This window comes from Neomonachus schauinslandi, chromosome 1 (assembly GCF_002201575.2).
Source record: "Neomonachus schauinslandi chromosome 1, ASM220157v2, whole genome shotgun sequence".
NCBI classification, from domain to species: Eukaryota; Metazoa; Chordata; class Mammalia; order Carnivora; family Phocidae; genus Neomonachus; species Neomonachus schauinslandi.
This window is the reverse complement of record NC_058403.1, coordinates 83,610,631-83,620,555: the sequence shown is the minus strand read 5'-3', so window position 1 is coordinate 83,620,555 and position 9,925 is coordinate 83,610,631. Positions and strand designations below refer to the sequence as shown.

General features: G+C 38.8%; 1 pseudogene; it reads right to left on the bottom strand.

The window, feature by feature from the left end:
- Positions 1-4,323: 4,323 nt before the first annotated feature.
- Positions 4,324-8,372, bottom strand: LOC110582608 (annotated as a pseudogene).
- Between the last annotated feature and the right edge of the window lie 1,553 nt (positions 8,373-9,925).

Here is a 9,925-nt window from a genome sequence, read left to right as displayed (position 1 = left end):
CCGCAAATAGGTCGGAAAACTGTCGTAAAAGGGGACGCAGTGGGCCAGAGGGAAAAGGTCGCTCAAGCAGTGGGCAGGTGCAGAACACGACTTTAGATTGGTTGATAGGTGGGCGGATTGCCTCCTTGCTTGGGTTCAGAGCTGGGGCTTCTCTGTGTTTTGCCCTTTGCTACCGGGCCGAAGGTGCTTGGAAATTCCTGTGGGGAAAGGTATTGGTGCAGAAGGGCGAGAACAAATACTGTGTAGCCTTACTCAGAACACCCGCCCCACCCCATTTTTCAGCAAGTCCATTCGCCTTTCATTTTGTTTATAACTGTCAAGGGTAATGAATATCCTTAAAAATGCCGCAACAGTTCCACCTTGAAGCCAAATAAATACGCAGCAAGCCAGTATAGCAAATGAGAATATGTCCCAGAAAACCAAAACAACAAACCAAATTGTGTTTCAGGGGTGCTCGGTAGCATTTTCTTATTTAAAATAATTTTATTTTAATTTGTGATTTGACCTTGTATAAATATTTGGGGTTTTGTTTTGTAGAACGGAATTATCACTTCAAAGTCAGTTAATACTCTTGATCATGGGATTCCCCAAATCCCAACTGAAAAATGCTATTTAAAATTTCTCTTCCTCTCCTCAAAAACTAAGGTTTGGTTTTGCCATTACAGGGCATCAGTTTTATATATCCCTCCATAAATGCTTGAGAAGAGGAAAGTAATGGAGACAGTAATGGAAGTTTTACAATGTTTGATCAAGTAAGTTTGGAGTTACTTTCCACTTAGAACTTATAAAGTACTAGAAATCGGTTTACATTGCAATGAAATTCTGCTTTGATGAGCTGGTTGCATATTAGACAAGTATGCAACTTTGTTGGCCTTGTTTTCCCCATCTGTAAAAAGATTCTGCATTTGGATCCTTAAGAATTCATCTAGCCCTGGGCGCCTGGGTGGCTCAGTTGGTTAAGCAACTGCCTTCGGCTCAGGTCATGATTCTGGAGTCCCGGAATCGAGTCCCGCATCGGGCTCCCTGCTCAGCGGGGAGTCTGCCTCTCCCTCTGATCCTCCCCCTCTCATGCTCTCTGTCTCCCATTCTCTCTCTCAGATAAAAAAAAAAAAAAAAAAAAAAAAAAATCTTTAAAAAAAAAAGAATTCATCTAGCCCTGAGATTTTTGTAATGTAATTTATTGTCAACCAAAATTTCTTATGTATTATATAAAGAATTTTCTATTATGTATATTTCTGGTATGTACAAACTACAGCATATAGGTTGCTTGAGGAACAGGTTAACGTACAGAAGCCCAGTCTCAGGAAACCAGGGATAGGTAATATAGGGAGACTCTTCAAGTGGACAAGGCTCTGTTTTTGGAGGCAAGTCAAAGTAGATGTACAACCTAGTTCTGTCACTAGTTGTATGATTTTAGATAAATTATTTCTGACTCTGAATTTTCTCATTTGTAAAACAAGGGTAATGATGACTACCTCACCAAATTTTTGTGAGGATAGAGAATTATGTACATGGTCTGCTCTGCATGTAATTATCACTCAGTGTGTTGGCCATTATTATGAGGCATGTTGAAGTACAAATTGGTGTGCGTGAGGCCCTCTCAATTCTCATGATACCTCACTCATGGATGTAAGTCTGGTAATCTTTTCCCTTCCCACTAAGGACATGGAAAAAAGCTATAAAAGTAATCTTTTGAAATTTCCATCAACTGATGAATGGATAATCATTCCTTGCTTCTTCTAGCTTCTGATGACTGCCAGCATTCCTTGACTTGTGACTGCATCACTTCAATTTTCAAGGAAGGTCAGTATCTTGAAATCACTCTCTACTCTGTCTTCACATTGGCTTTCTTTGTGTGTAGAATTTCCTCTTCCTTTTGAAGGGTACATATAGTTGCATTTAGGGTCCAATCCTATAATCCAGGATAATCTCCCCATCTCAAAATCCTTAATTTAATCATAGCTGCAAAGACTTTGGCGTGTGAGAGGTGAGAGTAGAAAGAAGTGTTCTTGATTGTGCCTTTCAAATACTTTTTGACCATGACTCTTAGTAAGAAATACATTTTATATTGTGACCCAGAGAACAAATACATACTTGAACACAGACACACAGAAACACACACATATGCACACAGAAATACACATTGAATTTAATGTGTATTTATTTATTTATTATTACTTTTTATGACTTTTTTTTAAGTGCTTGAAAGGCAAACAGAGTTTAGAGCATATAGCAGAGAAAGTGGTAAATGTTCTCCAATAGAGAAGCTACTACACCAGAGATTTATAGTAATAGGTACAAACTATTCAGACCTCTTAAATAGGAATATTAAAGAATCTTTGAAAGGAAACAAAATCCTACATAATTTGGGGGACAGATCAGCAGCCTCATCAGGTTAGGAAGACTTGACATTGCTGAGTCACTTTCTACATTGATGCTATATTGCCTTCTTCACCTTTCCTTCTCAGTAATCAATTTATATTCTAGGACAGCTCAGTGGAGTGGCTCATTAATATGTACCCATAGAGCTCTGAATCTAAAGTGCTATGTTCTATTACTAATAGGAATCCAAGTATCAGTGAGATCATTCTTAGGTGGGTATAGCCAGGAATTCCCACGACCACTTACCCTGAAATGAAAACGACACTCTCAAATTAGTTTAAAATGTTATGCACAATCAAAAGTGATTGTTAGAGATGATCTCTCAGAGTGATGTAACCTATCATTACTTCTAGATCTGTATTAAAAACAGCAAATGAGGGGCACCTGGGTGGCTCAGTCAGTTAAGCACCTGCCGTCAGCTCAGGTCATGATCCTGGAGTCCTGGGATCCAGGGATCCAGCCCCGTGTCAGGCTCCCTGATCGGTGGGGAGTCTGTTTCTCCCTCTCCCTCTGCCACTGTCCCTGCTTGTGCTTGCTCTCTCTCTCTCTCTGTCAAATAAAAAAAATAAAAATAAAAACAGCAAATGACTCGACTAGAACCTGAAAGAAGATGACATAGGACATGAGAAACTATGGGAATACTTAGAATACTAGTAGAGCTGCAAACCTCTTCAGAGAAAAGCCTCCTTATTGACCATTTTGTTAAAACACACTCCTCTGCTCCATTCAGAGCTGAGGAGTTTGCTGAAACCAGAGGTGACTCAGGAAACTGGGTAGTCTTCTGCTTTCTGCCAGTCCAAAGCAAACTGCTGTCTGTCTGCATGTCTTGCATCCTGAGCCCTCAAATAACTGCTCTGCGAAGTTAACAATGTCAGAATTCCAATTTGCATTTCTTGTTCTAAGATATTGTTGGCAGAATGTTTGTGCTTTTCTTTTTAAGAATATAAAATGAATGTTTAATTCAGCATAGAAAAAAACAGGGAATAGATGTTCAATTAAAGAATAGTTACATAATTTGTTTCATTCTCTGTAAAGTCGACATAATACTAGTACTTCATTGCATTGTTTTAAGAATGAAGTTAGATAATATACGTAAAGCATATAGTATATAAATAACATAACTGCTCAGAGAGCATATTATTTTTACTTCAGCTTATCTCCTCAACCCTGTATTCTCTAATTTAGCCCTTTCCAGCTCAGGTCAACGTTCTCTAACCTGGCCCCACCATTCCAGAGAGTCTCATTAATCTCTCAATTTTTAGTCTCCAGTGAGATGAGATTATTCTGTCAACCCAGTAGATACCAAGGAAACGTATTCCTCTGTGTCTTATTTCTCACAAAGATGAGTTCTGCTGCATCGTTTTGCAGGTATTCAATATGTCTCTCTGATGGACCTAAATCCATCTTCAGCCACAAATTACCAACTCTAAGGAATTAGGGCTGCTTGGCCTATACCCCTGGTTTGTCCCTTTCTCTTTTGACGGCTACTTTGTCCAAGTTTTCATTCACTTCCTCTCCCTTGGGATTGTGCTTTTCTTTTTTGTCCTCTCATAGAATACTTAACATCAAAGTTTATTTTCCAAGGATTAAAAAAAGCCAAGTTTTCTCACAGATTGCTAAATGATAGTTTGTCTTGCCAATGGCTAAACATTCAGATAACCAAGAGACAAATTTCTTAAAACATGATATATTACAAATACTTTCTTGCAGTTTTGAGGTACAGCCTTCTGAGACTCCATATTCAGTCCAGTGGGTTCCAAATGGATCTAAAAGGGTTCAGTTCAATCGGAAATTGATGTTGGGTGCTACAGTCAGTTCTAAGATAACCAAATTGGAGAAAAATTATTAAAACTATATGACTGGATCTGGTTTTAGACTTTTAGGTAAGTTCACTTCAAAAAAATAGGATTGTGGCATGTGGCAAGGAAACAGAACTTCTGATCAGTTATATGTCAGAAATCTTGGATGGATTTGAGAAAAAAGCAAACTTAAAGGCCCGTGCATGGGCTCCATCTTACTCTCTTGCAGAGGCTGAATGGGTGAGAGGGTAAGACCACCTTTTTGATGCAAAAGAACAACTCTTTCTCTTTTCTGCCTGAACTTGGATCAGTTCTGTGACCTTCTCTCTTGCCACAATATATATCTGCTTTCCTAGGGCCCTGGAAGCCATTGCCCTGCTGGTTTTGGAGTGTATTCAACCAAGAATCAAGTTTCCTCTTTTTGATACATAAATCATTTGTCTGATGAAGCTTTAGGTGTGCTTTTTTGTCTTTGTCATCAGCTCCCATTGCACTTGAGCAAGCTTTTCCTACTACATCTTCCTTTGCATTCAATAATTCCTTTCAAAGTTTCTTGATCTTTAGCTCTTCAAATGTGTTCACAGAAACTGTCTGAAGGGTTTCTAGGTCCATCTCACAGCTAAACTTGCTGATCATTAGTTGTTTCTTCCATTTTGCTTATCCTTTTTACCGTCTCTCTCTTTTCTCAGATAAGCTGTTTACACCTCTTCCAACATTCTTTGTTAAGTTTTTGTTGCTTGGAATTTTCCTCATGGAGTCGTACAGTTTGTTCTTGCAGCCATCCCAAGGAATGGTTAGAAAAGACCAAGGTTCCAGAAAAATCATTAGGTATTTCTCCAAATACTACATGATCTATCCGGTGGAGCTTGAGTGGAATCATAACCAGCAGTTCATTCAGCCACTGCTGTGTCTCTCATTGGTAAACCTCTAGGGCCTCCTTTGCTGCATTCAGGTTATTTGTCACAATTTTTACTTTTTTGGATAGTGCATCATATTTCTTTTTGAGGTTATTGGTAATTTTCTTTCCTTCAACTAAGGCCTCCTCAGTGTCCATCCTTTTCTATCAGAGTTGAAGGGCCAGTTCAAAAAGACCCATATCACAATTTGTTGGGCAAATAATATCATCAAAAACCTTATTATGAGATTCATATTCATCCTCATCACTCTCCCAGCCGGATTCTTCTTCACTTGATTCATCATTATCCTCAACTTCATCAGCATCTCACTCACCCTCCTTTTTCTTCATCCACTTACTACTCTTTTAAGACTTTCATGAGGAAATTAGCAAATTTATTGTTTTCTCCAATGGCAGCTTGGAAGCCCATATAGAGTGACTTTTCTTGGTCCTGGAGCTTGGCAATTTCATTCTTTTTCTCTTCCATCTCTTTAAGAGTTTCATTTATTTTCCAATGCAAGTCCAGTTCCTCTCTGCCTCCTGAATTATGTGCTCTTGAAGTACATTCTCCTGTTTTTCAAAATTCTCGAGGAGAAGCATTTTTTGAAATAATGTGACATGGTGCAGGTCAGATCATTTCATTTGAGGATCTAGTTTTAGTTTCTGATGCCTTGGGAGATAGAGTTCTGCATCAAAAGCGACAGTTCTTTGATCCTGTTGGTCAAATACTGTTGCATGTATAAGTGTTTAATGTCATCCCTTTTTGTGATCTCCAGCTTCACATCAGTTGGATCTGCTTTTTCAAATTCCATTAACTTTGGAGTATCTAGGCTGAGTGTTGATGCCGTTGATGATCTAGATGATAAATCTCATGTCATCAGATCACTGTCCTTTCCAGAAGAGAATCTGAGAGCCTGCAAGACCCTGACTTTTCATCCTGACTCTTTGTCCGCTGTTGCTTAAAACTAGGAGAGTTTCCTCATCATACTGAAATCTCTTTTCTGGAACTTCTGGGTATATCTGGGGGGATTTGGGGAATAGGGATATGCTTGGATATGTGAAGAATCAACTGAATGCTCTTCAGTTCTTGTACCAGGCACTGTATTTCCTTGATGACAGCCACGGTGAGGTCTTGAAGAGAGAGAATGTACCTGTTCATGTGCATTTTCTTTGAATGGGCCATGGGATCTAGGTGTCCCAGTTTCTCTTTCTTCTTCATGGCATTTATTCTCATATGCTGAGGTATCTTATAGTATAAGGCTGTCTTCAGATTAAAGTCTCCCATATACAACTGGTCTCTTTGATGGCTTCAGCATCTTGGGAATCTTCATAGTCATCATCAGATTTACTCTTGTACAGTTCCTTCCATTCTTTTTTTTTCACTGCTGAATCTTAAGTTGGGCCCCTTTCAGCTTTTAATATGTTTCTTCCTTTTCTCAATTTGATTTTTCACCATAATTTCTCTTAGGGTTTTAGGTAGAATTTCTTCCCTTTTTCTATAATTGATTCTTTTTTTTCTATAATTGATCTGTTCATTTAAACTGCATATGCTTTGGTAATTCTTCATTCATTTCTAGAAGTTTCCAAAATTTATTCCTTAAAGCTTTGAGTTCTCTCTTTCCAGCCTTTACTCTCCCACTTCTTTCATTAACTTGTTATGTTCTCTTTTTCTTCTGGCATTCTCAATACTGTAGGCTTTAGGATTTTCCATATCTTCTGGAGTTGGCTCTGCTTCAGTTCCTAACCTGGGAGACAGCACTTTGGCTTTGATGGCTTTGTTTAGCTCAAATTCAGAAAATGTGGTGAAAACAAAATATTAATACCTGTTCCAGTGGTCACCAAAAAACGGTCATCAAAGCTAGGATAGATGCCTTTAATCCATAACCATAATTATTGGCATGCATATTGAAGTGCCAGTAGTCTACCATATTCGTCAATGAAGGATTTTTCTGGCTTAGGATACTAAAACTCAAATTTCTCCATTTTGCATTCCACAAAACATCAGTCTTGGCTAATGCTGAAAGTGATAGTTTGGATGGGATTATTCTCTGTGTCTTCAAGAAGAAAATCAGAAGGCTCATCCTTCTTTTCTGTGATATCACTGCTTTTGTCATATGGGGGAACTCACAATGATACAGAAAACCAGAGTCATAGTCACCCAAAGAAACCCAGAACTTCCTTGGCTCAGAGTAAAATCCACAGAGGATGTGACAGGGAATTGATGGAATAAAGATTTCTGGTAATGGCTTCTCTTCCTCCTCTTCACCCTGGAATTCCTTTTGTCCATCTTCTCCCATCTCTGCTGCTAGCCTCTTCCTCCTTTCCTTCTCCTTTGACTCCATTTGTTTCTTTCTCTTTCTGTTTCTATTAATCTCAGAATCTTAGATTTGACACTTGAGAAATGGAAACATTTTATGCACATGTCTTTGATTTCATAGGAAACGACATTATGATCTTCCTCTTCCTCCTTTGTTTTTTTAAAAAAGATTTTATTTATTTATTTGAGGGAGAGAGAGAGAGCAAACCTGAGCAAGTGGGAGAGAGCATGAGCAGGGGGGAAGGGGAGGGAGAGGGAGAGGGAGCAGCAGACTCCCCACTGAGCAGGGAGCGCGACATGGGACTTGATCTCAGGACCCCGGGATCATGACCTGCGCTAAAGGAAGATGACTAATTGACTGAGCCACCCGGGCGTCCCCCTTTTCCTCCTTTGTAGTTGGAAATGGATTTTCAAGAACATGGCCATTCTCACAGATAATCAGTAAAGTACTTTCAGGATGGGAGATTGAAGACCATGTTAACTGGCAAACACATCCATATTATATAATATAATCGATTGGCTTATAATCTTTTTCTACCTCAAAGAAGAAGACAGTTTGATCTTTACTCCCTGTAGCTAGAATTTCTCCGTCATGTTCCTAAGCTAAAACAGTGACACAAACAGTATGGGGTTTGAAAACCTGTTTCAAATGAATATCTGCATTTGAAATTTTCTTCTGTCCTACAAAATTATGAGTCATTTTGGATCATAAAGTTCAAGAATTTGAACAACTCCATATTTGAATCTGTGTTTATGTGTAGCTAACCAGTCAGGGTACATAAGCAAGGGCAGTACCTCCTAGTTTGAATTTCATTTGAGCCAAAGGAGTTTTGCTAGCAGAATCATAGATTTGAACAGAGCAGTTCAAGGCAGTAGTGGCCATGAGATACATGAGGGGAGAGATAGCCAAGGCTTGAGGAGCTTCAGAATAGAAGGAGAAGAGGCATTCTGGGTCTTGAGTCATATTTGAAGTTTGAATTTTATGTGTGTTTTAATTAAATTTAATTGAATGTTTTTTTTCTTTTATTATGTTATGTTAATCACCATACATTACATCATTAGTTTTTGATGTAGTGTTCCATGATTCATTGTTTGCATATATCACCCAGTGCTCCATTCAATATGTGCCCTCTTTAATACCCATCACCAGGCTAACCCATCCCCTGACCCCCCTCCCCTCTAGAACCCTCAGTTTGTTTCTCAGAGTCCATAGTCTCTCATGGTTGGTCTTAACTGAATGTTTTTGAGACAATACTTATCTTTACTTCATGAGACATATGCTGGTCATTTCTATTTCTTAAAAAAATGCTGGGAAACCCTTTAAATTCACAGCCCACTAATTTGTCATGATTGTAAGTATGGAAAGCATCATGCCATAAGATTCCACACTTGGAAATATGATGCCAGGCAAATAAGAATTGGTTTTTTCCCTAAAAATTATGTGGCAGACATTGTGCTATATTCTTTATGTAGATTATTTCACTTTATTCCATGACAGTAATACTTATTTCTGCTTTGCAGATGAAGATATTTTGCTGGATGTATTTATTTTTCCCTCCAGATCCCTTCTCTGTTATTTTCCATTCTGCTGTGTATCCCAGAGGAACACACAAGGTTAGGAGCCTCTCTCTTCTTCTGGCTTAGGATTCAGTTATATCCATGATCAGAAGATCAGAAGGTACGAGGACAGTGAGTTAATGATGTTCATTTCTCCATCTTCATTCCTGGTGGTTGCCACAGGCTGATTGAGTTTGTCCACTGAAGAATACAGTTTCTGTTGTGTGTGTGTTCAGGTAATTATTCCCACTCTTTGCTCCTTCAGGTCTAAGAATAGTAGTGACTTCTTTGGCCCCAGTGGCCTTACCATACTCAGGACAGTTGGCCATCATTTGTGAATTTCTCTTAATCTTGTGTGTACCTTTGTAAACAGTCCCTTTATTAAATTCTCCTCAGTTACTCCATTTGAGTATAGTTTGCATCTGTTTCTAGCATGGATGGTGATTATTATAAGAAGCTACTTCAATAATTCAACTAGGAGTTGATGGTAACAGTGGAAATGGAAAGAAGGGCTGGACTCCTGCTTATGTGTTGAAGAAAGAACCAATAGAATTTGCAGATGGACGAAATGTAGTGTGTGAGAAAAAGAAAGGATTCAAAAGTGACTTCAAAGCTGTAGTCTTGAGCAGCTGGAAGGATGGAGTTGCCACTTAATGGGACTGGAAAGACTTCGGGAGGAATAAGTTGGGGAACTTTCGTCATGTTAAATTTGAACTTAACTAGGTATCCAAAGTGTTTTCACATAAACATTTGGATGTACAAGTGTGATGTCAAGAGAGAGTTCTGGGAGTCATCAGCCCAGAGATAGTCTCCAAGGCCATGGAACAGATGAAATCATCCATTGCCTGAGTGGAGAGAGAAAGAAGAGGAATAAGGGCTGTCTTGTAGAATCTTCCATATTTGGAATTCAGGGAGATAAGGAAGAACCAGAAAATTAGATTGAAAAGGGGTGACCAGCAACGAGGTGAATGTGGT